The sequence below is a fragment of the Pinus tabuliformis genome, chromosome 7 (assembly GCF_031772625.1).
Source record: "Pinus tabuliformis cultivar Carrire ecotype Pingquan chromosome 7, CPIR1, whole genome shotgun sequence".
NCBI lineage: Eukaryota > Viridiplantae > Streptophyta > Pinopsida > Pinales > Pinaceae > Pinus > Pinus tabuliformis.
This window is the reverse complement of record NC_142293.1, coordinates 1369028470-1369055512: the sequence shown is the minus strand read 5'-3', so window position 1 is coordinate 1369055512 and position 27043 is coordinate 1369028470.

Genomic DNA, 27043 nt, shown 5'->3' with positions numbered 1-27043 from the left:
TAACATCGATTTGTTATTTATTAATAAAATAAAAATAAAAAATTGTGTGGCCCTTCCACCCTCGGCCGCCCGTGGTGGCGCTGTCGTGGGCGGAGGGCCTGTGCGCCAGGCCCCTCCGCCCACAGCAGCACCACAACGGGCGGCCGGGGGGCGGGCCGTCGATTCCGGTCCCGGAATCGAAGGCCTGGCCGCCCGTGGTGACGCTGCTGTGGGCGGAGGGCCTGCGCGGCAGCGCCACCATGGGCGGACAACGGTGGGAGGGCCACGAATTTTTTTATTTATTTATTAATAAATAACAAATCGATCTTAATTTTTTATATTTTAAATTTTTTATTTAATAATTTTTTAAATTTTAAAAAAAAATTAAATTGGTTTAAAAAAAAACGATTTTTTATTATAACAAAAAAAATTGTTTTAAAAAATAATTGTTTAAAAAAAAATTAATTTTCATTTTTTTTAATAAAAAAACATTGTTTAAAAAAAAATGTAAACTAAATTTTTTTTTTTTTTTAAATATAAAATATGGGTTCAATTTTTTCTTATTTTTTTTAAATATAAAATATAGGTTGAATAATTTTATTTTTAAATAAAAAATAAAAGTAAAAATAAAATTTGTTTTTAATAATAAAAAATATGGTTTAAAAAAAAAAAAAATTTTTTTTTTTAAATAAAATATCTATGTTTAATAAAAAATAATTATTTTTTTTTTTAAAAATACACATTTTTTTGGTTTTTTTTTTTTATAATTTGAATTTTTTTTTGTTTTTTTTTTTTAATATTAATTTTATTAGTTTTTAAATTTTTTTAGTTAATTTCTATTTTTTTTTTAAACTAGTTTGTTTTTAATTTTTTTTTCCCAATTTTATCTAATGTTTTTTTTTTTTTTTTAATTTCTCTATTTTTACTTACTTGATATATATATATATATATATATATTGTTTTTTTTTTTTTTCTTTTATGGTTTGTAAGATAATTTTTTTAACATTTTTTTTTTTTTTTAAATATTAATTTTACTAGTTTTTTTTAATTTTTTCATTAATTTTTTTTTGAACTAGTTTGTTTTTAATTTTTTTTTCCTAGTTTTTGCTAATGTTTTTTTTTTCCTCAATTTTTACTGACTTATATATATATATATATATATATATATATATATAATTTTTTTTTTTTTTTTCCAAATTGTTTTATGGTTTATAAGATATTTTTTTAACATTTTTTATTTTTGTCTTTTTTATATATAATTTTACATTTGTTTTTTAGAGACAATTATTTCATTTGGATTGAAAATTTAATTAACGATGTATAAATATGTAAAATATCGAAAATGAAAAATATCGACCTTCTTTAAATATGCAAATCAATAAAAACCTCATTACAAAAAAATAAAAATAAAAATAAAAACAAGAAAATATGAAGAGGAAGACCACTTCCAAAATTATTAAATTTACAAAATAATTATTTACATTTCATACATTAGAAAAGTTAAAGTAAAAAAATAGGTCTTTTAAAAAAAAGCTCTGATGTAGAATAACCACTCTTTTAAATCAGCATGAAAATCACTACCATTCTAAAACGCAATGTACATAAAAAGAATTTAAAAAAATTAAAGTGTCAAAAACTATGCTCTAAAAAAAACATGTGTGTTCTGCATCGCCCCTTTTCAAAATCGAGTCACTTTTTTGCTATCTCTACAAAACGGGTAACAGTATCAGTTCCCATTTCAAAGTTTACATTGTTGTCTAGTCTAGTACAAACCATTGCATACATCAAGCTACCCACTGCACTTGCATATGGAACACGGGACATGTCCTCTTCCTCTTCTTGTGTCTTCGGACACTGTTCAGCAGATAACCTCACACCTACAGGAATAGGAACCTTCACCGGTTTACTATCCTACATATTAAACCTTTGCAGTATTGTCTCGACATACTTCCTCTGGTTTAACCAGAGCTTCCTCTTTGCCCGATCTCTTTTAATTTCCATGCCCAAAATATAGTTTGTAGCACCAAGATATTTCATGTCGAATTTGGAGGACAATTGGGTCTTCAAATCCTGGATAATTTCTTTGTCATTTCCAACCAGCAACATATCATCCACATACAAGACCAGATAAATAACACGGTCACCAATTAATTTAAAATACACACAGTGATCTGCTTTGCTTCTAGTGAAGCCAAGTCCCCGTATAAATGTATCAAATTTCTGATACCACATCCTTGGTGACTGTTTTAACCCATACAGAGACTTCTTTAACTTGCATACCAGTTCTTTCTTACCCTTCACCGCAAAGCCTTCAGGTTGCTTCATGTATATTTCCTCTTCCAGATCCCCGTGAAAAAATGTTGTCTTCACATCCATCTGTTCTACCTCAAAATCAAAAGCAGCAACAACAGATAAAAGTAATCTAATAGAAGTTACCTTGGCAACAGGAGAAAAAATATCACCAAAATCAATTCCCAGCACCTGGAATAACCTTTTGCTACCAACCGAGCTTTGTATTTCTCCACCTTTCCTTCTGCATTTGTCTTCTTCTTGAACACCCATTTGCTGCCAATGGGTTTCCTTCCAGCCGGAAACTCCACCAGATTCCAAGCTTCATTTTGTGTAAAGATGCCATTTCATCAACCATGGCCTCTTTCCAGTGTTTTCCATCCTCTGGATCTACTGCTTCCTTCACAGTTCTGGGATCATCGTCAGTAATAGATAAAGCAAAATTTGAATAGAAAGTAGATGGATTATACCTTTCTGACTGCCTTATTTCTCGAACTAATCTTCTCACACCCGGAGTTTGTGGCTCTTCATCTTCTGATTCCTCCTCTGCTGTAGAGTCTGATTCTTCCTCCTTAAGCTCAAACTCTATCTTCTCAGGTTCCTTTGGTTGGACTTCATGTTTAATAACATCTTTTACCTCTCTGAACACCACATCTCGGTTGTACACAACCTTCCGTGTGACTGAGTTCCAAAGCTTATAACCCTTTAAACCATCCTTATACCCAATAAAGATGCACTTTTTAGATTTACTATCCAACTTGGTTCATTTCTCCTTTGGAACATGTACATATGCATCACATCCAAATACCCTCAGATGTGAAAGAGAGGGTTTCTTACCAGTCCATACCTCTTGCGGAGTCTTATCCTCCAACACTGATGAAGGTGACCTGTTGACTAGGTAACATGCAGTATCCACCACCTCTGCCCAGAATTCCTGTCCTAACCCGATACCACTAATCATGCTTCTTGCCCTTTCCATCAACGTCTTATTCATTCTTTCTGCAACTCCATTTTGCTGAGGTGTATATGGAGTAGTCTTCTATCATGCTATACCACACTTCTTACAGAATTCTTCAAATTCCTTGCTGCAAAACTCTCCACCATTATTTGTCCTCAGCACCTTTATCTTCTTCTCTGTCTGATTTTCCATGAGAGCCTTAAATTCTTTAAACCTGTCAAAGGCTTCAGATTTCTTCTTAAGGAAATATATCCATGTATTCCTTGAGAAGTCATCTATAAATGATACATAGTACATAGACTTACCCAGTGATGGAACCTTCACAGGTCCAAACACATCACTGTGCACAAGTTCTAATATCTGTTTCTCCCTCTTACTACCAAAGGGGAAACTCACCCGATTCTACTTCCCATATACACAATTTTCACAGAAATCAAAATCCAGAGAGCTATTACTCATACCTTCTACTATACCTTTACCATGAAGTATTCGAAGGCCTTTCTCTCCAATATGTCCAAGCCTTTGATGCCACAACATGGTCTTCTCTCCAGAGACCACTAGATTTTTTGCTCCACTTTCAGGAACCACAAAACTGTTGCACCCATCAATAACAGTGCTACCTTACAGCTTGTATAGAGTTCCAATTCAAACTCCCCGCATCAATACCAGTGCTCCCTGAACCATTTTGCAGGTATCCTTCTTGAACACTGTTTTTACACCTGCATCATCTAGCTTGCTTACAAAAATCATATTTCTGGCCAATGCAGGAATATGCAGAACACCCGGAAGTGTTCTAACCCTTCCACCTTGCAACTTCAACTTTACTTTTCCATGACCAATGATTCTAGCCTTCCTATCATCCCCTAAGAAAACATCACCACCATCGTATTTCTCATACTCACAGAACCACTCTCTATGGGGAGTGAAGTGAAAGGATGCACCTGAGTCAATCAACCATGCCTCATGATCTACATGTGTACTTGAAGAAGCCAAGTACACATCCCCACCTTCATTTGAGGTGGTTTTCGCCTCTGCAGAAGAAGCATCATCAGATCCCTCTCCTTTATCAGGAGCTTTAGATTTACAGTCCCTTTTGTAGTGCCCTTTCTTTCCACATTTCCAGCACACCACCTTTACAGGTTTTCCTAGAGATTTAGATCTCCCACTCGATGACTTATTTTTGTTTCTGTTCTGGGATTGTCCTCGTACAGACAAGGCATCACCATTCTGGCTCTCCATATTTTTCTGTCTCATCTCCTTCGTCAGCAAGGATGAGACTATTTCATCAAACTGCAAGGCAGTTGCATTGCTACCTATTGCAATAACCAGACTATCCCACAAATCTGGTAGAGAACACAACAAACTTATGCACTTATCTTCATCTGAAATTTTAATATCAACAGATGCTAACTGACTTACCACAGTATTAAATGCGTTCAGATGCTCTGTCGCCAAGTCTCCATCTTTCATCCTCAGGTTATATAGCTTTTTCCGCAGGAACAGTTTATTCACCAGAGACTTAGGTTGGTACAAAGTCCCTAACTTGTCCCACAAAGCCTTCGTCGTAGCTTCCCCTGATACATTTAGCAATACTGAATCTGAGACACACAATCGTATTGTGCTCTTTGCCTTCCGATCCAACTTCTTCCATTCTTCATCAGACACTCTCGTTGGTTTAGTACTCGGATCTACCACGATCCACTGATCTTTATCCACCAATAGATCCTCCATCTTGAGTTTCCACAACTCAAAACTCTAACCATTAAATTTCTCGATCTTTATCTTTCCACTACTCGCCATCTTCTTTAACCACCAAAATCGATCTTGCAGATCTCCCACTGAACAGGGTCTACCACAGGCCCGAGCGAAACCCCTCAGCAAAAAAGGCATCCCCTTGAAGCCAAACCTGCTCTGATACCAAATGTAGGTTTTAACCCCGTACAGAAATTACCTGCATACGAATTCTAAAACACAAAAAATAAACAATGCGAGAGCATAACACATAAAACACATATACACAGAGATTTCCCCTAGATCCCAAAACCGCGTCTACTAGCTTGATTTTTCATTATGTTCCTTTCAATTTTATAATACATATTTATACATGTCGAAGCATCCAATACCATGTACCGAAAACCATTGCGTCCAATACCATGGACCGAAAACCATCGCGTCGAAAAAACATGTGCGAAAATCATGCACAAAACCATAGGTGGGTCCGCCCAACCTAACATAGGGTCCATAAAGTGGGGTTACGGGTACACCTCAAACCCCCTGTGACACCCCCCCCCCGCTACACAATCGGCGCAACGAAGGGGGGCTTTGCCCCTCCCTCTAACCCCCCAGTTAACTACGTGGGCTAGTCATGGAAAGAATATAACACAACCCAACAGGCCTATTTATTGATGAGAAACAATGGAAAACCCTAAACATCCAAAAACCTAACCCTAGAAGATTGAACGCCAAAATGTGGGCCCCGTTTGGGTAAATTGGTACATCAACTTCCTGGGGTTGTAACTTTGGTGTACGATCTCTGTTTGACGCGCATCATAGCTCATTAGAAATATCTATCTGAGGACTACAACTATGGGAAGAGAAACATTAATCCATGGACCCATGTTGCTCCGATATTTCCCCAAAAACGTCGTTTAGGGCCTCAAAACGACTCCGGAAGTTCAGCACCCGAAAAACTGCTAAAAATAATAAATTGTGCTACAAATAAGGAAACTGAAAAACTAAAAGAGACAGTTGTGGGGGTCCAAGTGGGATAGGTGGGTGGCCACCAAAATCCACCTGGATCACCCTAGAATTCAATTTATTATTTTAGAGGAGCATGATACCTCACAACCCTAGGGTTATTTCTATGGGGCAACCCAAGAGGATAATTCCATGTGTGGTGATGATTTTTTTTCTTTCTAATTAGCACTATTTCAAAGTGTTTATGGGCATTGTGGGGCTTAAACAATTTGGCTGATTTGCTTGCCTATCACTCAGTTTTGCCTTTTACAAGGGAAAAGGGTTGTGATAGTTTACATGTTTTTGGAGACTCTTTATTGATTATCAACTAGGTTAATGTGATCCAAGAGTGTCATTGTTTATATCTTGTTCACATTTTGGAGGATGTATAGAGATTAAAATAATTATTTGCTGATTTCACTTGCTCACATATATATATGGAACAAAATTCTGAGGCCAATAGGCTTTCTAAAGAAGGCCTTCAATTGGATGCAATGAAGTGGCTTATTGAAGAAATAGTAAATGATACTCTCAATCTGTTTTATCATAGGCCTTATATGGCGCAGCTCGCAACCCCGCATTAAAATTTCTCTCTGTAAGCATTTTCTCTTCGTATCTCGGATGCTTATATTGCATGGATTTTGATACATGATCTTGTTTATTTGATTAGATTTTTGGGTTTCTTCTATATTTTTTTCATGAATGGTTTTTGTATGGAAATGATCTTTTATAGATGACATTATTTGGCACCCCATAGGGGTTAATTTTTGTTTTGGATGTAGATTATGTGTCATGACAATATTTTGTATATTTGTTTCCCACGGTATGAATTTGGGTAGATCCATACAGAATGCGTTCTTGAAGTGCATATACGAAATGCAATTTCGTTTATCTTGATAAAGAAAGTTATGATTTTTTTCTTGGAAAATAAATAAATCAAATGGATGGTAAGTTGATAGGCATCAATCCATGATAAGAATCAAAACATTTAACACAAGATACAACTCACATTGACCACATTATATATATATATATAACCATGGAGACTCACCTCCACTTTACCATGGAAATTCTTAACTTGTAAATAATTTTTGTTCCAATACCACATGCCCAATATGGCATGTGTTGATATGACATTTTTTTAATTAATTAATTTGAGATAAACTAATTAAAAGAGCATAACTAAATTATAGATAAATCTTAACCCTTGGATCTGTGAATACTACCATGAATATTATGGCATATTCCAAGGAGGTTAAATCTCTACCATGCACTATCCACTTAAAAATAACTAGTTATGCCATCCATCTAATAATTACTAATAATTCAATTAAAATTCTAAAAGGTCTATTTTAAAATAAACGTGCCTATTAACATAACTAGTTCTTAACCAATCCTTCTAGTTATTAGCTATTAAGGCACCCTCCATTTCAATATTATTGAGCTGCAAGAGCTATTACAAATGTACAAACAAGTTATCAAAGGGAAAAAGAACCATGATCTACCACTTTCATTAAATAATAATAAAGATATAATTCCAAGTTCAATTGTGTGGAAGGCTTTAAAATAGATATATGTTAACCCTAATCTATGTGAATAGATCTCAAATTAAGATAAAACTATTTGCCTGTCAAATCTCTTTGTTAATAATTTTTTACTAACAAATTTAAATATTTCTAATCAATATATATTTTTTAAATTCTCCATTAATAAATATATTAAGAAGAAAAAAATTAAAATTAGTTTACTAACTTAAACCCTTTTTCTAAAATATACCCTATATACCATAATGATTTGTTAAATTACTTAAACTATCTAACAAAGATGTACAATAAATTATATATTTAAAATTTATTAAATTTATTTAATAGTTAAATTTAATTATTAACTATTATTATCATTAAATAAATTACTTAAATTATTTGATGAAAATGTACCATAAATTATATATTCAAACCTGTTAAATTTAATTATTAACCATTATTATTATTAAATATCACTAGATTCTAATATTACTATATACAATATTCTTTTTAACAGCAAAACTTATTCTAAATATACAAAGAAAATGTTTAGCTGAGAAACATGTAGAAAAAAATGTTCATGACCCAACACCAACTATTACAAATTTACAAAAAAAAAAAAAACATCCTCAAGATTTTCCACTTTCATACCATACTAATATCAAGATAACTTTAATTTCAAGTGTGTTGCAACGCCTTATAATAAATCTATATTAACCCACATTTATCTTGATATTAATTAAAGTAAGATAGATTTATTTAAATATCAAATTTAGATTAATAATTTCTTGTTTTCATATTTATATTGGTTATTATTATAATAGATCTTAATATTAATATTAATATTAATTTCTTGATTAATAATCTCCTATTTCCATATATATATATTTATTAAATAATATATATATATATATAATTTTTTAATTTTTAATTAATATTAAAATAAAAGAATTAAAGCTTACAATATTTGTCAAATGAAAGTTAATTTAATGATTTGAATTATCTGTTTAAAAAATATGTTATTTGTTTGTTTTTTTTAAGTTCTATATTAGCGAGGTTATATCGTGATAATGTTTAAAAATTGAACTAGTAAATTAATTTACTATCTAAAGGTGTATTAACAACCTACTTATTCAAGACTGGTAGAAATTCAATTACCAGTTGTTATTGTAACTGACTCTTCTAAATATTTGCAATTACCAGATATTAATCTGAGTAGCTTTTGAAATTACTACTCGTGGGGGATGTTTCGAGACGCATGGTTTTGGCGTTCTCTAACTATGAATTTTTTTCTTGGAGTTTTTGCCAGTGGAAAGTGTTTTTGGGTCAATTTTTCATTTTTGTCTCATGACTATCATCATAGAATCTCATGCTATATGTCTCTATATGTCTATGATGAGCGATGATAATTGCCACATTAAAAAAAATTCCCAAAAAATAATTTGCCTGGTAAAGTTGATTTCGCAACTTCTTATAATTTAATTTTGTTTGCTTTTTATAGTGAATGAGAAAAAGGGAAAAGAGGAGAAACTGTTCTTTTTTTATATATTTTTAATAATAACGTTATGAAAATGAGAAAGTTCGAGGAAAATGGCAAAAATAAAATGTTTATTGGCAATCCATTAAAGTAGGATAGAGTTAATCTTGTGGAAGAAGGGAATGAGGTTTTGTTTAAGAGGTTATTTTTAGAATATGTAAGTCATCCGAACATGGTAAGTAAAGGAATTGTTTGTTGGCAATCATCAACATGATAGATTTATTTTAGTAGAAGGGAAAGAGATTTTGTTTATTTTAGTAGAAGAAGGGAAAGAGATTTTGTTTAAGAAGACAATTTCAAAATCTATGAAAGAGGTGATATTTCTAGGTCATTCGGAAAAATTATCACCAACTAACACCCTCAAAAAGTCAAAAAGTCCATGGGATACTATGGGGTAAATTTAAATTTAGTGACATCATGCTTGTCAATGGAATTTCAAATGTGATGGAGAAGATTACATGGTTATTCCTTATAGAAGATGCCTAGGATTAAATTTTTGAGGCAATGTGAGAGAAAAACTTGATATCATGAAAGAAGATGGGTTCTTGATCATGTCTATTGTCCAGTCCAAGGAAAACAATTTGTGGTCAAAGATGGTAAGGAACAAGGATTTGAGTATGTCATTCCCATTCAAGGGTGTGGAACGTTTTGGAATTTACCTAGATGTTGATGACATAATTTTTTTCTTCTAAGTGAAGGTCATCCATCTACCTATTGTTGGAAACACTCAGAGGGGGTTGAATCAATATTTCTCTTCAATTAGCATTTTTAACTTCACAAAGCATTAATTATCGTTAACATTAAATCAACATATCTTCCAACATCACATGAACAATAAACATCACCATTCAACAATGCACAAACATCAAGACAATAGACAACAAATTTTTAGGTGGATATCCTTTCAGGAGAAAAACTATTAAATGATTTTTAATATTTGTCTTCAATAAAATTTACATCAATATTTTCAGCTCCAATTGATGGAGGCCCCAACCCCCTAGTTTTCAGGCTCCAACCTTAACAATGCTTCAACGACCCGGTTTACTACTTGCAACTACAAGGACACTCCAAAAGCCTGATTTACAGGCTCCAACCCGAAGGATGCTCCAACACCCTGTTTACCAATTGCAACTGGAAGGACACTCCAATTCCCTACGCAGGCTCCAACCTGCCCTAGCACCACCCTGTCTCCTTAATCATCCGATGGACCACGTTTCACAATATTCAGGCTGGACCCCTGTGTTCGAAATTAATATAAAGAAACTACAATACAAGAAACTGTTATACAACCTCTATCAATCAATTTTAACTCTGCTCAATCTTCATTTCAAACCCTAGCATTAGTCAAACCTTCTTCTTCACCAAACATCAAACGAGTATATCAATTCACTGTTTTTCCTTCTACTCAACATCAATCCAAACCTTGCACCCAATGCTCTCTCGTCATCCACTGCTATCAATACCACTATCATACTGCAAGTGCTCCAGAAATCAAACCCTAACTTCTTTGCTCCAATCATCAAATGTCTAGCCATATAACCTAGCAATCTTTGCGTCAATGTACTAGTATATCGAGTCAAAACCTAACAATATTGTCCTATCAAATCAATTGTGATACAATGCATATGGCAAGCATACTAGCAATACATCAACCTCTAATGGAAGCATACTCTAGGTTATCAACCAAACAACAATATCATCAACACTCTCCAACAACTCAATTATAACTCTCCTTCAAGCATAAAACCCTAAATCCTCAATACATCAATCGTACCAACCAACAAACTCAATAGTTCTACTCAACTTTATATATATATATATATATATATACTCAACAACCTTTGATTCAAAAACATATTCAAAACCCCCTGGTATTATCTTAACAACATGCGACCCTTGTTCATATATAAACCCTAGGCAACGAGCTTTGACTCACAATTATGTTTGCCTACATTTATATCTGAGGTGTAATAGTCTCGCTTCTACCATATTATGATTTGGTCAATTAATGGCTCCATAAACCAGGTATGAAATTTAAATATCTACAATTTATACTTTTCTAAACACTTCTACAAAATGGCAGTGTCCCAGCCTTGGTCTACTAAAATTTCTGCAAAATGAAAAGTAAAAATTATTTATTTCAGATTTGTCAGTGACAATAATTGAACTTGCAAAATGAAAAGTAAAAATTATTTATTTCAGATTTGTCAGTGACAATAATTGAACTTGATACCTTGAGTATAGAGCACATATACATTATCAGCTTTGCAGTCTAATGCGACAAGGATTGAACACATGGTTAAACAAATTTAAGCCAAAGGGTTACTCTATGTGGGGCTACATTGATTGGTGTGCCAACTTATGACTACTCAAAATCACGCCCGAAATAACACATCTGCAAAATGTTTCGATATATTACAACGTTGTGTCAACCAAACTCATAAATCGATTTCTCTTTCAACGGTCTTACGGTCCAGTCCTTTCATAATATTGTATGTTTTCTGAAAATTCATTAGCGCACACTAACAATGCATTTCTTCATTAACAATGATGCCCAAGTTGCATCTATGTACATATATCACATTCAAATCATAACTGCAGAATCTTCCATATGCATTTCTAACTGCCATCTCAATATTATTCGCAGATTCCACTGATGCACAGGTTCCATAGGAGACTAATATCATTCTAGATCGCAAGCCTTCACAACATTACGTCACATGGATTTATGACATGGTTCATGCTACAAATTGTGGGCTCAAATTATTGCAACGTACAATCAAGAATCTTTCTCACATTTTAGACTTCGACCAAAACAACTTCAATCAATTATGTTCCAGATCACATGTATGATATTGCGGAGTAGTCTATCAAATATCTCAGACCGTTGTTGTAGCAATATTGCACGGAATCCTCGGATTTCAACATGATACAGAGAGTCGCAATCAAATAGAGATAAATCGCTTGATTTGTCACTTGTTTAGCTCAGACATGCACAATGAATTTTCATGACCAAAAAGAGCCTTACGTCTACTTCAGATATGCACAGAAAGGAGTCCAAATTGGTATTTCTCTTCCTTTTAAAGATACATTATATACATGCCTCAAAATCTCATATTATCAAGTTGTGCTCAAGTCACAGTCTTCAAAGGGAATCAAAACCTATGGAATTTCTCAACAAATGTTATAGAGACCTGCAATAGGATCATAAAAAAACAGCGAATTCCATTTAAGAAGTTGTAGCTCATATACCCTGAGAACAATGTGAGTTGTGACATGTCCCTTCAGTGTAATATTAGAGTGTATCCCATATGCCCAACAATCAAACAAAAACCTTTAAATTCAGGCCTCGTTAGATTTCTCTATACGCCACATGGTCGAAAAAAATCTCATAAGACAATTACTTCAAATGGTATTACATTAGATCCATGCCATAATCTCATAAGACAATTACTTCAAATGGTATTACATTAGATCCATGCCATAATAGATGAGATACAATGCCTTTTTAGAGATAAGGAGAGACATTAAATTAGGCTAGCCTACTTGATGATTGGAGGGAAACATTTTTTTTTTTAATTTCAAATAATGAAGCCAAAAATCATATGAAGCCGACTTCCCTTGCAAGTTTTGAATATGTCACTTAAATATTTATCTTGAATATTTTATTTGACAGTTTCTTTCAAGATTTGATAATAAAAAAAATCGTAGTCCCTTTCTTTTCTTATGAATTGTTCCATAATTTACTTTTCCAAATTTCCCCAATAGCAGTTTGCCACATTATCTTTCTTTCTTTTTTTTTTTTTTTTTTTTTTTTTTTGCGTTTTTTCTCACTTTATGGGGTTCTAACCATTAAAAAAAAAATATCTCTCAAACCATGAGGGATCTCATGATGAGCCACATACCATTGGAATCAGTGTGACGAGAAGAATCCAATGACAATGGTCCCGAGCCTAAGATCTTTGATATTCATCCCTAAATTCTTCAACAAGTGTGGGGCTCAAGACCATTGTGGGGATTTCCAAGGGATTTGACCAATGGTGTTTCCAATTGATGACAAATATTAAGAGCGTTCAGTCAGTGACATTGGCATCGATGACAACACCATTCAACACCTATCATGACTAGAGAATCATGTAGTTTATTTGGTTCTAGATTACTTTTCTCTTGGTAATAAAATATTTTTGACCTTTCCTTCGCTATTTGACTTGCAATTAGAGAAGGCCCTTCCATTTTCAATGAATATACCCCTTCGCTCAAATTTAGAATACAAATGAATTAGGATTAAGGAATATAATGAAAGAAAAACAAGATGTAGTCAAGGATGCTTCTCCTTTGGAAGAAGTTTTGGAGATAAGAAAAGAAAGATGCAAGTTAGACCAGTTAAACTACAAAAGAAAATAATGAATATCATGGTAAAGTCTCATTCTATAATTAGAAAAATCCCAATCGTATGCTAAACATCATTCGCATGACATTCTTTGTTGGGGAGAGAGGGGAAATGAATCCCCTTAAATTATGAATTGACAAATTCTAGAAAAAAAGGGCTTATGTATGCTCCAGGTCTTCCTCCTCACATGTGGATACATTAACATTACATGAGGTCAAATCATGATACAAAAAGAAAAAGTGAAGGTTTCATTAAATAATTTTCAAGTTAGTTCATGTCTTTTATGCAATGGATCGTGGTTGCAAAAGTACACAAACTTAAGTAAATTTGTAGAATTTTAACAGTTAAAAGTGGACAAACATTCAACATCAAACACAAGCAAATTGATAACGAAGTTCACCCATCTTGGGCTATGTCTCTGGGTCCAGCTTCCAGTTGTGACCACTTTATTATATGCTCAAATGCTCAATACATCAATGTACAAGGTTCAATCTACAAAATAGCACTATCGTTGTGTCCGGAATGCTAAAAAAACCCCTATCTAGGCTCTTCTTGAGCTCAAAAAGGCTGAAAAATGAGCAAGTTATGTTTCTTTCTTCAAAGCTTCTTGTAAAATCTATAACAAAATGAGAATTCTCTCCAAGGTTCTCGACAAAATGATCCTAGCCCCATCAGTAGGGAACTAGAATAGTAGGGAGGAGGTCATGGGTTCGACCCATACCTCCCGTCTTTGATTGCGTTGGTTTGTTTAATTATATATCATTTTTTTAACATGCCTCCACCCCCACTCAAATCCTCAGCCCTTGGTTTCCTTTCAACACATGGCCATAGGCCATGTGCGTGGGTAGTGTACCATGCACTCCAACTCCTAACTCCCCTATGAAACGTTGGTTGCATTTTTTTCCATATAGCTAATGGTTGGACTAGATAGGCTAGCCCACCAGTCTGTCATTTAATTACCAAACCACCCATCGTTAATCTTTAAATATGAGCGGGCACCTATGGTTAACAAGAACCACCCATGGTCGAACAGTTGGGTGCTTGTTTTGTTGGTTAGAGGTTGTGCAATGGAATCTGCCAAAAGCTTTGTCGGTTAAACAAAATAAATTTTGGCACCATCCAGAGTGCCACGTGGAACCCTGGGATTGGGCCATGTGTCACTCTATGATTAATCCATCTCACGAACCAATGACCAAATAATAATGTGCCATGTTTCATCGTATGACTGACCCAAATGGTGGCTCCTAGTTGGTCCCATTATATCATTCGTATTGTCTAGTCAGATGATGATGTTAGCACCACGTCAACATATGGACTGCATAATCAACCTTGCACTTTTATTTTTTGTTGTTTTCCCAAAAATTTAGAACGCAATAACTTCCTCATACGATGTCTGGTTGAGGTGATTCAAGCGTTGTTGCAATCAGAACAATAAGTTCTACGATTTTGCACTAGTTTTGGGAGATTTTGAGCATATTTTTGGTTTGTTGGATCACTCCTCCTCACTAGAAGCTTTTGGACCACCGAAATTCAACTTTTAATCAATAAGTAAGTGAGGGTACAACTCCCTCACTTTTCCAATCTCTATCCACCTTGCTTTACTTGTATTGGTACCTTTGAGCCTCACATGAAGATACTCCACATTGCCTTTGCATAAAGTTCTTATCCTCCTGTCAAGAATAGTGTCTTCCTACAACTCATTTAAATATTCAAGAGAAAAATCTTCCATAGATGGAATCTAAACATTCTCTTCTTGATCAACGATCATAGGAAGCTCATACAATATCAAGTTTTCCACATTCACAACAAAATAAATTTCCATGTAAGGTGACAAATCTAGTCTGATTGCATTGTTACCAAACTTATCCAAATTTTTGAAAGGACCATATCTAATTGGTTTGAGCTTTTTACCTTCACCTTGTAATCTTTCTTTGTTTTTGTACAACCAAACTTGATCTCCCACTTGGAAATCATGATTAACTCAGTGAATATCATTTCTTGCTTTGTACTTGGCTTGGCTTTTCTCTAGTTGTTCTATATATCATTTGATGCACTAACTAGATTTATTCAATGAAATTCTTGGATTTTTCCACGTAATTATGTCCATCTACTGCAATATATTTACCAAAGATGAAATGCAAAGGAGACTTTGGAAAATAACCCAAACAAACTTCAAATGGAGATACTTGTGTAGATGAATGCTTGGCATGATTGTAGGCATACTGGGTGTAGTGCAAATGCTCATCCCAAAGTTTAGGATGCTTACCACAATATCCTCGAAGGAGATGCAATATTGTTTTGTTCACTACTTTTGTCTCACTATTGGTTTGTGGATGAAATGTTGTGCTCTTCTTCAACTTTGTGTCCATGAATTCCCATAAACTTAACCAAAAGTTCCTGATAAATCGAGAATCTTGATCAGAAATAATCAAAGTAGGTAACCCAAAATGAACCCATACATTTTGGAAGAACAACTTTATCGTTTTTTCAGTTGTGACATATTTCTTACAAGGCATCAACACACACATTTTGCTAAAACGATCCATTACAACATATAAATAATCATGACCTTTTCTAAACATTGGTAGTCCCCCAACCAAAATCCATAGAAACACTTTCCCAAGGACGAGAAGGGATATGAAGTGGAGTATACAAACCCAATTTCCTATTGCTTGGCTTGCTATTAGCACACAAAGAACATCCTTTTGTAAACATATCTTGATACAGTTTCATTCAAATGAGGCCAATAACAATACCTCTGTAGTTGAGCAATTGTTTTTCCTACAATAAAGTGACCAACAATAAGAGAAGTATCAGATTCCCTTATGACATTAACTCTTTCACCCTGTGGAATACACAAATTTCCAAGATGATACAACAATTTTTTATGAACATGATAATCCAACTCTTCAACATGATTTCCTTGAATCAAAGTTGCATAAAAATATTTAAAATCTTCATCCGAAGCATATAATTCAATATAACTTTTATGCATGATTGAGTTATGCTTAAGAATGGCAGATGCGTTAATAATAGGTATTGATAACATATTTGCAACTTTTTTGTAAATACCTTTCTTATACTTGATAACGAAATGAAATTGTTGCTGAAATCCCATCCATCTAAAATGTCTAGATTGTTGTAGCTTGGTTTGCAATTGTAGATATTTCAAAGGTTGATGGTCAATATGAATAATTGTTGCTGTACCCATCAAATAATGCTTCCACTTCTTCATGCTTTGTACCAAAGCATAAAACTTTTTATTATAAGTTGGATAGTTAATTACTGCATTGGAAAAGGTCTCAGAATGATAACATATTGGCTTACCATGTTGCATCAATACTTCTCCCATAACATATTCACTTGCATCTATTTGAATTTCAAATGGCTGCTTGAGGTTTGGAAGTTATCGAACTACTGTTGTACTAATTTTTCTTCAAAAGTATCAAAGGATTTATGTTGCTTGCCTCCCCATTGAAAGACCCGCTTCACACTTGTCAAAGCATTAATGAATGAGAAGTTAGCGATAAATTTTCTCCAATATTGTGTTGCTCCAAAAAATCTCTTGACTTCTGTTACATTGTTGGGTTCAGGCCCATTCACAATAACATCAACTTTGGAGAGATCAATCTTCCACCTCCTACAATATGGCACAATACACCCAATACATTTTCCCAGATTCACATTTAGACATATTCGAAAACAACTATTCCTTTTTCAAGACATTTAAAACTTGCTTTACATGCTTGACATGCTCTTCAAGGGTATTAATAAAAATAAAAATATCATCTAAGTAAACTATGACAACATCATCAGGGTATGGTCATAATATATCATTCATAACTCTAATGAACGTGGCAGGTGCAGTACAAAGCCCAAATTGTAGAAATTATGGCGTAGATTTGCAACTGATCATGAAGTTTTTAATCAAAATCATAAGACACAAACATACTCTACTGCTCTATGGAATTCAATTCAAAATTTATAACATCAATCACAAACATGCAACGAGAAATAACACACATGCACACAATATTTTTTCCAAGGGAAAGAAATCTGCTAAAAACCCCTTGCCTATTTGCATTAATCCGATAAATATAAATGTAATACAATTGTTTTACTCAACTGGGTGCAACCTACAAGTGAATAACCTATATCTATGCTCACTGAGAAGCTCTAACCCAGATTTAGTCATTTTCTACCTTTGCTTGAGCCCCTATTTCCTTGTGCAATTCCTTAGGGTTGATCATCTGGCCAATACAATGAACTATACACTCAATCTAGTATATAATTAATTGTACATTGCCTTGGAATCTTCACCATAACTGGGGAACTCAATTTCACTACATTCATGAGATAATTTAGTTGCATGCATCAGTTATCTGGATGATCTCAGAGTTAGACTGTTGTCCTTGTCTAATTTTCTTAATTTAATCAAGGAAAAAATCAAATTTAGAATTTCTTACTGCATTTTTCAACACAAACGACATAACTAACCATTCAAATAATCCTTGTTTTGTCTTAAAAGCAGTTTTTCAAATATCATCTTCAAAAATCATTATCTGATGATAAAATCTTCTCAAGTCTAACTTAATAAAATAAGCAACATCTTTCAACTGATCTAGCAAATCATCAACATGAGGAAGAGGATAATGATTCTTTACCCTAATCTTGTTCAAAGCTCAGAAATCCACACACATGCACCATGTACAATATTTCTTTGGAACTATAATAATAGGAGACCCACAAAGAGATGTACTAGGTCGATGACCCTGTTGACGGTGCCGGACCCGCCAAGGGAAATCCCCAGTAACAAGTCCCAACAAGACCTAAGACTGTTTGGTGTAGGAGTGCCAACAGTGGGGTAGTACAGTGTCTCCTTGACTGTGGTTGTGCACAAATGTAAGTAAGATGTCCTTGTTGGTAATATGGGTGTGACATGTGTAGCAAGCTAAGGAAGGTGCATGAATGTCTCTAACACACAAAACGGGGGAATGCGTGCGCCTCTTGGAAACCTGTCGTAGCACGCAGCTTGAAAGAGAACACACAAACAAAAAAACATCGCAAGATGGAAAGCAGGTTAGCCAACGATCCAAATTGATGTTTATACCAACAGTACATTTTGATAAGATTCATACAAACATATATAGAAAAGTCCATACTGACATGCATAAACAACAACTACATATATCATTAGAGTAACAAAGATAGCTAAATTACAATGACAACATATGAAATGTGTTGGATATGTTATATTAACAAAGTGAAAGATCCAATCATACATACAACTATGACCAACCACTAGTCTCGATAGCGGAACATTACAGTCACTATCACCTACTCCTCCAAAGAGATATACTAGCTCTGCACTGTGGAGAAGCCAAGGCTCATTACAATACACTCCAAGCTTTCTCTAAGATACACCTATAGGAAGCTTGGCTCCCAAAAGCCTATACAATGAGTTATGAGGTTTTATAAATAGCAAAGGGTGGGGTGACCCTTGACATTCCCCTTTGTGACTCTTCACCTACCCTCATGACTCTTCAACTACTACATGACTGTTACACTCTACTATCGACACTTGGTCTTTCACTTTTACAAGATGTTACATTACAATTTGCACATGTACTCATGTGAGACAAAATAGACTTGAGAAATCCATGTAAGAAATTATTAAGACTCAGACAACTACGACAAGACCAACTCTTCGACATCCTCACGATGATTGATGGTGGCAAACCGATGCCAAGCTTGGTAGTCTGTTATGGTGTCTGTGTGCTCAATGGTGACATCCTGCTGAAAGCACACTCTTGCCTCTGTTGCATCTGGGTACACTGATTTGGCACCTCTGTCCAACTCATCTGATAACACGCGCATCATAGTCTTGAGTGCAGCTAGACCAGAAACATACTGTTGCATAGTGTATGTGCTGATCTCCAAATCTGCGTTGGTGGCTACGGGCATCAACTCATCAAAGTACATGTCTAGCTCTAGTCGGACTTGGTTATTTGACTTCGCCTCGGTGATTTTTCCAATGGATGGGATCGCGTGCATGAGTACAATGACATCCATGCTTCTAAACGTCCATGCATATGAAGCCTGCAAAATGATGATGAGATGTGGGAGTTCCTCAAAGTTCCAGATCTGTCTCTGGATGCGTGCCTTCAACTCTACTGCCTTCGGCTTCATCATCTTTGGCAAGTGCAATGGGGTTCCCTTTTACCTCATTGTCCATGTTTACATGTGATCGACAACTGTATGCATATTTGACAAGATACGTGCTCTCTTAGTACAACGCTACTGCCAACTGTTGAGATGGAAAACTGACTTATGCACGATGGAAAATCTAGAGTACAATGTCCATATGACTACCTTGAGAGACGATAGTTCATCTAGTATCGCTCTCCTCAGCTCTTCCCTGGAGGATGTTGTAACATGTTCTCCTCCCTTATTGTCCTGTTGTGACTCCTTGTCCATACGCTTGTTCTCAGCTATCAAGAATATAACACTTGAGTTGGTGGCTTTGGCATATTATTTGGTAGCATCGGCCAATGCTATTGGATGCTTGCGCAAATCGGATACAATCACTCACTCTTCAAACTGTGCAGGAGATATGTGGACATTTGGAGTAGGCACTCTGTGCAACTACACAACTCTTTGTCGTGACTCATTGAAAGATATGTTGTGCATCTCCACCTCTAGATTGTCTTCAAGGATTTTTGTGTCTCCTTGATCACTTGGGACTTGCTCTGCTTTCGGATCTGGTCAAGCTGGTGGGGTGACCTCTTGGTTCCGAGGCATGAGGTCAATATCCTGATATCACTCTAGCTTAACCATATCCGTTTCCATCTACTATAGAATTTGTTCAATCTCTTTAGTTAAGTCCTGCTCCTATGACTTCTCACCCTATCTGCTCTGTGCGAGCTATTCGGATGAGTCTACAACCTATATGGGCACAATTTCATTAATCTGTGCATGTTGCGCCTCTTGTTCTACATGTTCCTGTTGTGCTTCCTTCTCTCTTTTGCGTGACTCCTGTTCTTCCTAAAGTTTCTGCTTCAAATCCTATAATTCCTTTTCTGTTTCCTTCATCCTCTATTTCTATCTTAGCCTTTGCATGATCCTCTTGTTGCGTTGTCATCTCTTAGCCTCAATCTCCAAAACTTCTTTCAACACAAGTGGATTTCCTTTGAACTTGCAGCTTTGTGATCACCGGTTGTGGCAAGTGATACATCTCTTGAAATTCCTTCGCCCTGAAGATAGATAGTTGTGTTCCATTAGCACCGCTCAATGCCATTGTCTGGGGATCAGTATGTGAGACATTCTAGGGGATCATGTCTGCACATGGAAACGCAGGATACCTGCATGTAATCCGTTACAAGCTAGACTTGTGAATGTTGACATAGACCCTGTGGTCTTCGAGGATTTCCTCAAATTTGCCTCAGTATATATCATTGATGTCTTGTCATTTCATCTTGATATCTTTGTCTATGAAAAACTTGGTGTCTTCATAGATAGGAAAGCTCATAGACACTTGTTCGACTGCATCTCCAATTGCACTTTCAACAGTATCCTTCTACCCTGCTCTCTTAGAGGCCATTGTACCTAAAGTGATGAGAGATGGATGAACACCTGTGATACCTGGAGACATAGCAACACTCATGGCAAGCCATTTTTCAGTTGAAAACCCAAACAACTTTGAGGACTGACATGAAACATACCCAGGTGACTGATTGGGATGATTGCACAATTTTCACCAGGAGGCTTGGAGACTCATTGCCAAAACTACTCAAGGCACAATCTGGACTATCAAGAGGCTGACTGACTACTAAAACTACGCAATGCATAGTCCAACCTAGCCTGCGAAGGACTGAAACTATGCAATGCGCAGTTTTAGTCAACAAGGACTCCAAACCCAACAAACTGCTTTGCGCAATTTCTGGGGCAAACAAGGCACTGCCTCCCAGAATTGTGCAAAGCAAGCCTGGAGGCCAGTGCTAGGAAAGCTTTGCATAGTTTCTAGAGGGAAGGCAGAGCCTTCACTCTCAGAAATGCGCATTGCTAGTTGGGCAAGGCAAGGCTTGGACCAAGGTAGCCCAAACCCGCCGATTGGCGAGTGAAAACATGAAAAGTTCTGAATGTGTGGCGAAGCTGAGTGTAAACAAGAGTGAATGACCATGCATGCAAACAATGAGTGCAAGATTCATAAAATGGGAAAACAAGCATGTGTGTGAAGCGAGTCGCCACAACGACGACCGTTAGTGCAAAACTAGTGTCATGCATACGACAGTAGTGAGATGCAATGAAAAACTTGAATCAATGCTTCTACAAGATAACATGCATTAAAACAACAACAAGCGTTCAAAAAAACCAACCAAACAACATTCACACAAAGCGAAATACACAAAGTGACATAAAAGCAACAAAAGACATGAAAACAAGACTTACCCGGAAAACGTTGAGCTGGATGTGCCAAATTCTCCTAGATGTGATGTGGGATGTCAGAGCTCCAAGATTGATGTGAGGAATGAGTTCTGCAATGTCGAATAAATAGGTTTGATAAGGATGAGGCTTATGATGCACATGCCACAAATCTAGGAAAAAGTGACACTTGGTGAGAAGTTTCTAAAACGGTCTTTGCATGTAACCTCCAGCTGCTAAAAATAGATCCCTAAAATCTAGGGATGCGTTTTTCTTTTTCTTTTTTTCCTTTTTGAGAAAAACAACCTATGCATGCAAATCAAGATTGCTCAGTTCTGGAGGGGACTGGTCAACCTGGTAGCACATGCAACAGTCTACAAGCCTGGGAATGACATTTGTGCAGTTTCTGGGCTAAGCAAGACTGGCTGTCCCACATGCATTTTGCAAGTTCTGGAGTGAAGCCCTGGATGCCAGTCAGAATTGTGTATTTTCTAAGCTGAAGCCTAGTGTTGGGCTGAATTGCGCATTTTTCAGAGGGAAGGCTACTTGGCTGGATTGCGCATTTCTGAAGCCGAGCTGGATTGCGTAATAATTGGAGGGAAGGCTGGTTCCCCTCCAGGATTGTGCAATTTTCTAGGTGAGCACCTCAGCCAAAAAAATGAATAAGTCTGGAATGTCAGCCTGCAGGTTGGAGGCAAACAAGTTAACCAACGTAGGCTGGTAAGCCACTTAAACACAACTGAAGCCTATGTACTTGCACAGTGCAAGACATGCTACTAAGGATGGTTGGTAGGGAGGCTCCAAAACGAAGCTAAGGAAAAATTTTGGAGGGTGGTTGTAGCTGCTACAACACTTGGTGACACACTAGTAGAACTTGAGTTTTGTGAATGGACCTTGTTTCGTGAAAAGCAAGTCTAACTCCTCCGGAAGTATTGTTCAATTCTTATATCATCTTAGTTTCCACACTAGCTTGATTGAAAGATGTAGCACCTGCCATGCTCTTGGTCGGTCAACACACATTCCAAGCCAAGTCAACACAGTTGTTTCGATTGGGGATGAGGGGTATATTGGTACACAAGAAATATGATAGTCAGAGTTTAAGTTTCATCTCTTGTGTTGCTCTGCTGCCCGGAGGCCTGGACAGTACCCCGGCGGAGTCACGCAGGAACACAAGAAGCGCTTCGCTACCAGCGAGCCTGGTCAGTACTCCGGTGGAGTTACTTGCATTGCCTCTATGAGCAAGAAGCCTTTCTCTTCTTTCGCCTTATTCATTTTTCAAATTTTCACATTTTCATTTTTTGATTTTCCATTTTTCAAGAACTATGCATAGGCACTTATTTATTTGAGAGGCAGAAGAGGGATCCCAACTTATTGAGAGTAGAAGAGGTTGTTACTTCAGAGAAGTATTTTTTATATACCTCTGACATACTTGTTAAGGTTTCCCCCCTCACTTTACTCTACTTGACTGAGCTAACAAGGGTTAACCAAAAAACAACTGACTAGAGTAGGTGATACTAGTTAGCACGCAAGTGTTGTGTTTTCACCAAGGTTCACTTCGAACACAACATATTTTCCATTGGTGTATCATGGACTAAAGACAACAAGTTCTACATAAATAGATGGGACAACAAATAACCAAGTATTGATAACTGCACATGTCATCTTGTACTTTACCTTGATCGTTTCAAGAGTGGCGGATGGTTTCATGTGAAACTAACCTATGAATGTAAACAAGAAAATGAACAATAAAGTAAAGAGCAGAAGTAAATGCAAAAGCAAGCAAGCAAACAAAAACAAAGCAAGAAAGCAAACATGCAAGCAAGCAAATAAGACAAAAGCAAACACTACTCCTACTCCTAAGCTAATGGTGCATGGATCTACTCACGTGAAGTGATATTTCTAATGTAGCCACCGATGCATTGGTCGACCAGTGTTGGTGAAGGCATGGTTCATGAACAACACCGTTAGGCGAACCAACAAACATGAAAGGTATAACGAATTAAGACAAACACACTTCAAGTTTAAATGCATCCATAGAAAAGAAAAAGGTGAAAGAACATGACATGCACTCTATGGACTTACCATGGTGTTGTGCTACACTGCATGTGGATGTTAAGAATATGCACTTGCTTGACTGTGACATGCAAGCAAACACAAGAAACATAGACAACTAGCGTCGCGCAAGTGTGCTTGTTGTGTAAGATTCCTCCAGTGCATGAGCGATGGGATCATGTAGCTCAAGTGGAGGAAGTGAAATCTGTATGTGGGATTGATCTTCAATGCATACATATGAGTTATGAGGAGCCTTGGGTTTTTCAACAATTTCCTGATCGGAAGTGAAACCAACCTCAAGACAGCGAGGGCCTAACATAACCATTAGCTTGGGATGAAGTGCCTTGACAATCTGCGAGGTTTCGACTTTGTTAATAGATAGATCATCATAAATGGGTGGCTTTGAAAGATCAACAATGATGGAATCATCATTGTGATCGAATACGGGAGTAAATGGATCATGACAGCTACGATCAGAAAAATCAATGATTCATCGACATCCTCATGATTAGATAATTCAAACAAAGGGGTAGATGAGAAGAAAGAATGTTCACCCTCTGCGTTTCTGGAAAAAGCAGACAAAAATTCAAGTGAATTTTCAATGAATAATTTGTCGTCTCCACTGTCGAATGATGGATGGACATATGATGTGTTCTGCGAATGATCAACAGTAGATGCATCCCTAGATGAATTTACACGAGGAAAATCAGAGATAAGAGAATCACCAAAGATGTTAGGAAAAAGTAGAGGAGGCACAAATGGAAGGAGATCATCCTTCACCGCTGGTTGATGCTTAGATTCCTAGTCATATTCATCATAAATGACAGTGCACATTGGTTATGCAACACCAACTCCGTTGGTGGCTTGATCCTCGTTCACAACAGGTGTAGATTCTCGAATGAAAGAACACAAGATAGTGCAATTCAGAGGATCAATAGAACGTGAAGATGGAGGCGGAGGTGACAAATGCATGTGACAACCCATGGGCTTCGCAACCAAATCTGTGCGAAAATAAATATAAGTGATGCTGGGAGGATATGACAATTGAACATATGTGTGTGCATTTTCTCCCACATCACTCTGTGGTGGTAGAGTTATTTGATGAGGGGAAGGCAGACAATCACTTGTGACAATGACTATGTTTTCTTGTGATTGCACAGCTCCATCACCAAAGTATGCTAAGCGGGGTTTGAACTTCAACTTCATCTTGGGATAGAATGATTTGTGAAGGCAATATTCGAATTTGTCCCATAATATTGGAATTTCATCTGGTTTTTCAAAGCTTCAAATTGTAGTACACAGAAGCACTACCAAAAATCTATAGGCGATTCATGCGGAGTCTTCTATTGTTTTAATATTTTTTTGTCAAGAGGTTCAGGATCAAAATTATGGAGAGTAGATTCAATTAGATCACGTAACTGCTTAAGTGAGTGCACGCAATCGTGAGGTAAGTTTTAGCACCATCGTTATGGGGATTGGTGAAGTGTGTGTGAAAGAAGCAGGTTGACCTCAACTTCGTCGAACTCATCTGCATCCTCAAGGAATGCAAGGAAGTCATGTAATTACTCAGGCCAGACCACTTCGCCTTCACCATTGTACGTGAATTCTGACAAGAGATCATAAAACTCCCTCGTGATGTCGACAAGTTCAGCATTGGATAGACATCATGGAGGGAGGAGTCTAATGATATCCATGATAGATGTGCGAAGATTCAAAATAGGATGTGAGGACTCATCTTGTCATCTGGCCCTCCTTCTAGTGTGATCAGATATTGATCCAGGACCTAAATGATAACTCAAATTTCAAAGTGTTCAAAATAGTGTCGAACCTGAGTGACTGGATAGATCTCGTCTTCCTGATTCAGGCATCGTGAACGATTCGAAAAACCGATACCGTATGAAGGAGTTATCGCAATTTGAAAAGTCCAGTAAACTACAATTTATGGACATTTAACCAAGATTAATTTGGTTTAAGTGCTAAACCTTTCCTTAAGCGCTTTTCTTAAAAGTGTGAATTAAGCACGTGGGTAGTATTCAAAAAGTGGGAAATGGTATCTCATGTGGACTAAAGGCTGGAAATGGTATTTCTAAATTTCAGGTGATTACCCTTAGCGGGCGACTCGTAGCACGGGAAAACCACTTTTCTTGCGTGCTCTCGATCTGATATCGATCGAGCAAGATTTCACACGAGATTTCAAGAAAACCGTTCGATTGGACGTGTCACATCGACGGTGGAGATCGTCCGGGTTAGTTGGTGACTAGACGATGCGATATCTGTTGGATCAAGCGGGATAGATCGACGGTGGAGATTCCGCTATTTGAAATGCTTCCAGTGAGGATTGTCCCTAACCACTGAGATTATACCAACTCATATGCGCACCCAACATTAATTGTAACAATCACCTCCGATGGTCAGCCTGGCAGAGCAAATAAACTTAAGCGGATATGTTAATTTTAGCTAGAGTTAGGTGCAGTTCACCAAATTTGGTGGAGTATCCCTAGGGGATATTGATTAAAAGCACTCAAGGAGCAATATTCATACAGAGCCAGAGAAAGAGAGAGAGTGAAAAAAGAGGCTAGCTAGGCTAATTGGAGCCTTTTGAAGCCAATGGAATAGTCGAGAGAAGCTTAGGAAGTCATCTTCATATAGATTTTCATCCAGGGAGATTTTGGAGCTCAGGGCCACCGAGGGTTGGAGGCAGTTGTAGGAGCTACCAGTACTCGTTCTCAGCAAACCAATAGTCATTCCTGACTGTAATGAGAATTCTGAATCCATTGCAGGGATTTGCAGAAGTATTTGGAGACTTCTAAAGGCCGAGATGCTACAGGGAAGTTTCAGGCAACCCAGTTCCAACCATGGAGGAAGGCCTAGTTTGGGGATGAAATGCTCATTTTGAGAAAATGATTAGTCTATTGTTGGTGTCTGATATGTGCTGGAGACAGTAATAGAGGTTTTAGTGATAGTTAAATAATTCTGAAGGAGTTAGTGCCATCAAGAAGCTCAAGGTAGCTTAGAGCACTGATTGAAGGAATCAAGTCGAAGGGAGCTTAGATCTATTTGCAGAGTGATGACAGCCATGACAGGGATGTATATGGTATTCTAATCCCATTGGTTCAGTTCAGTAACCTTTGGAGTTAAGTGTGGAACTTGTAAAAGAA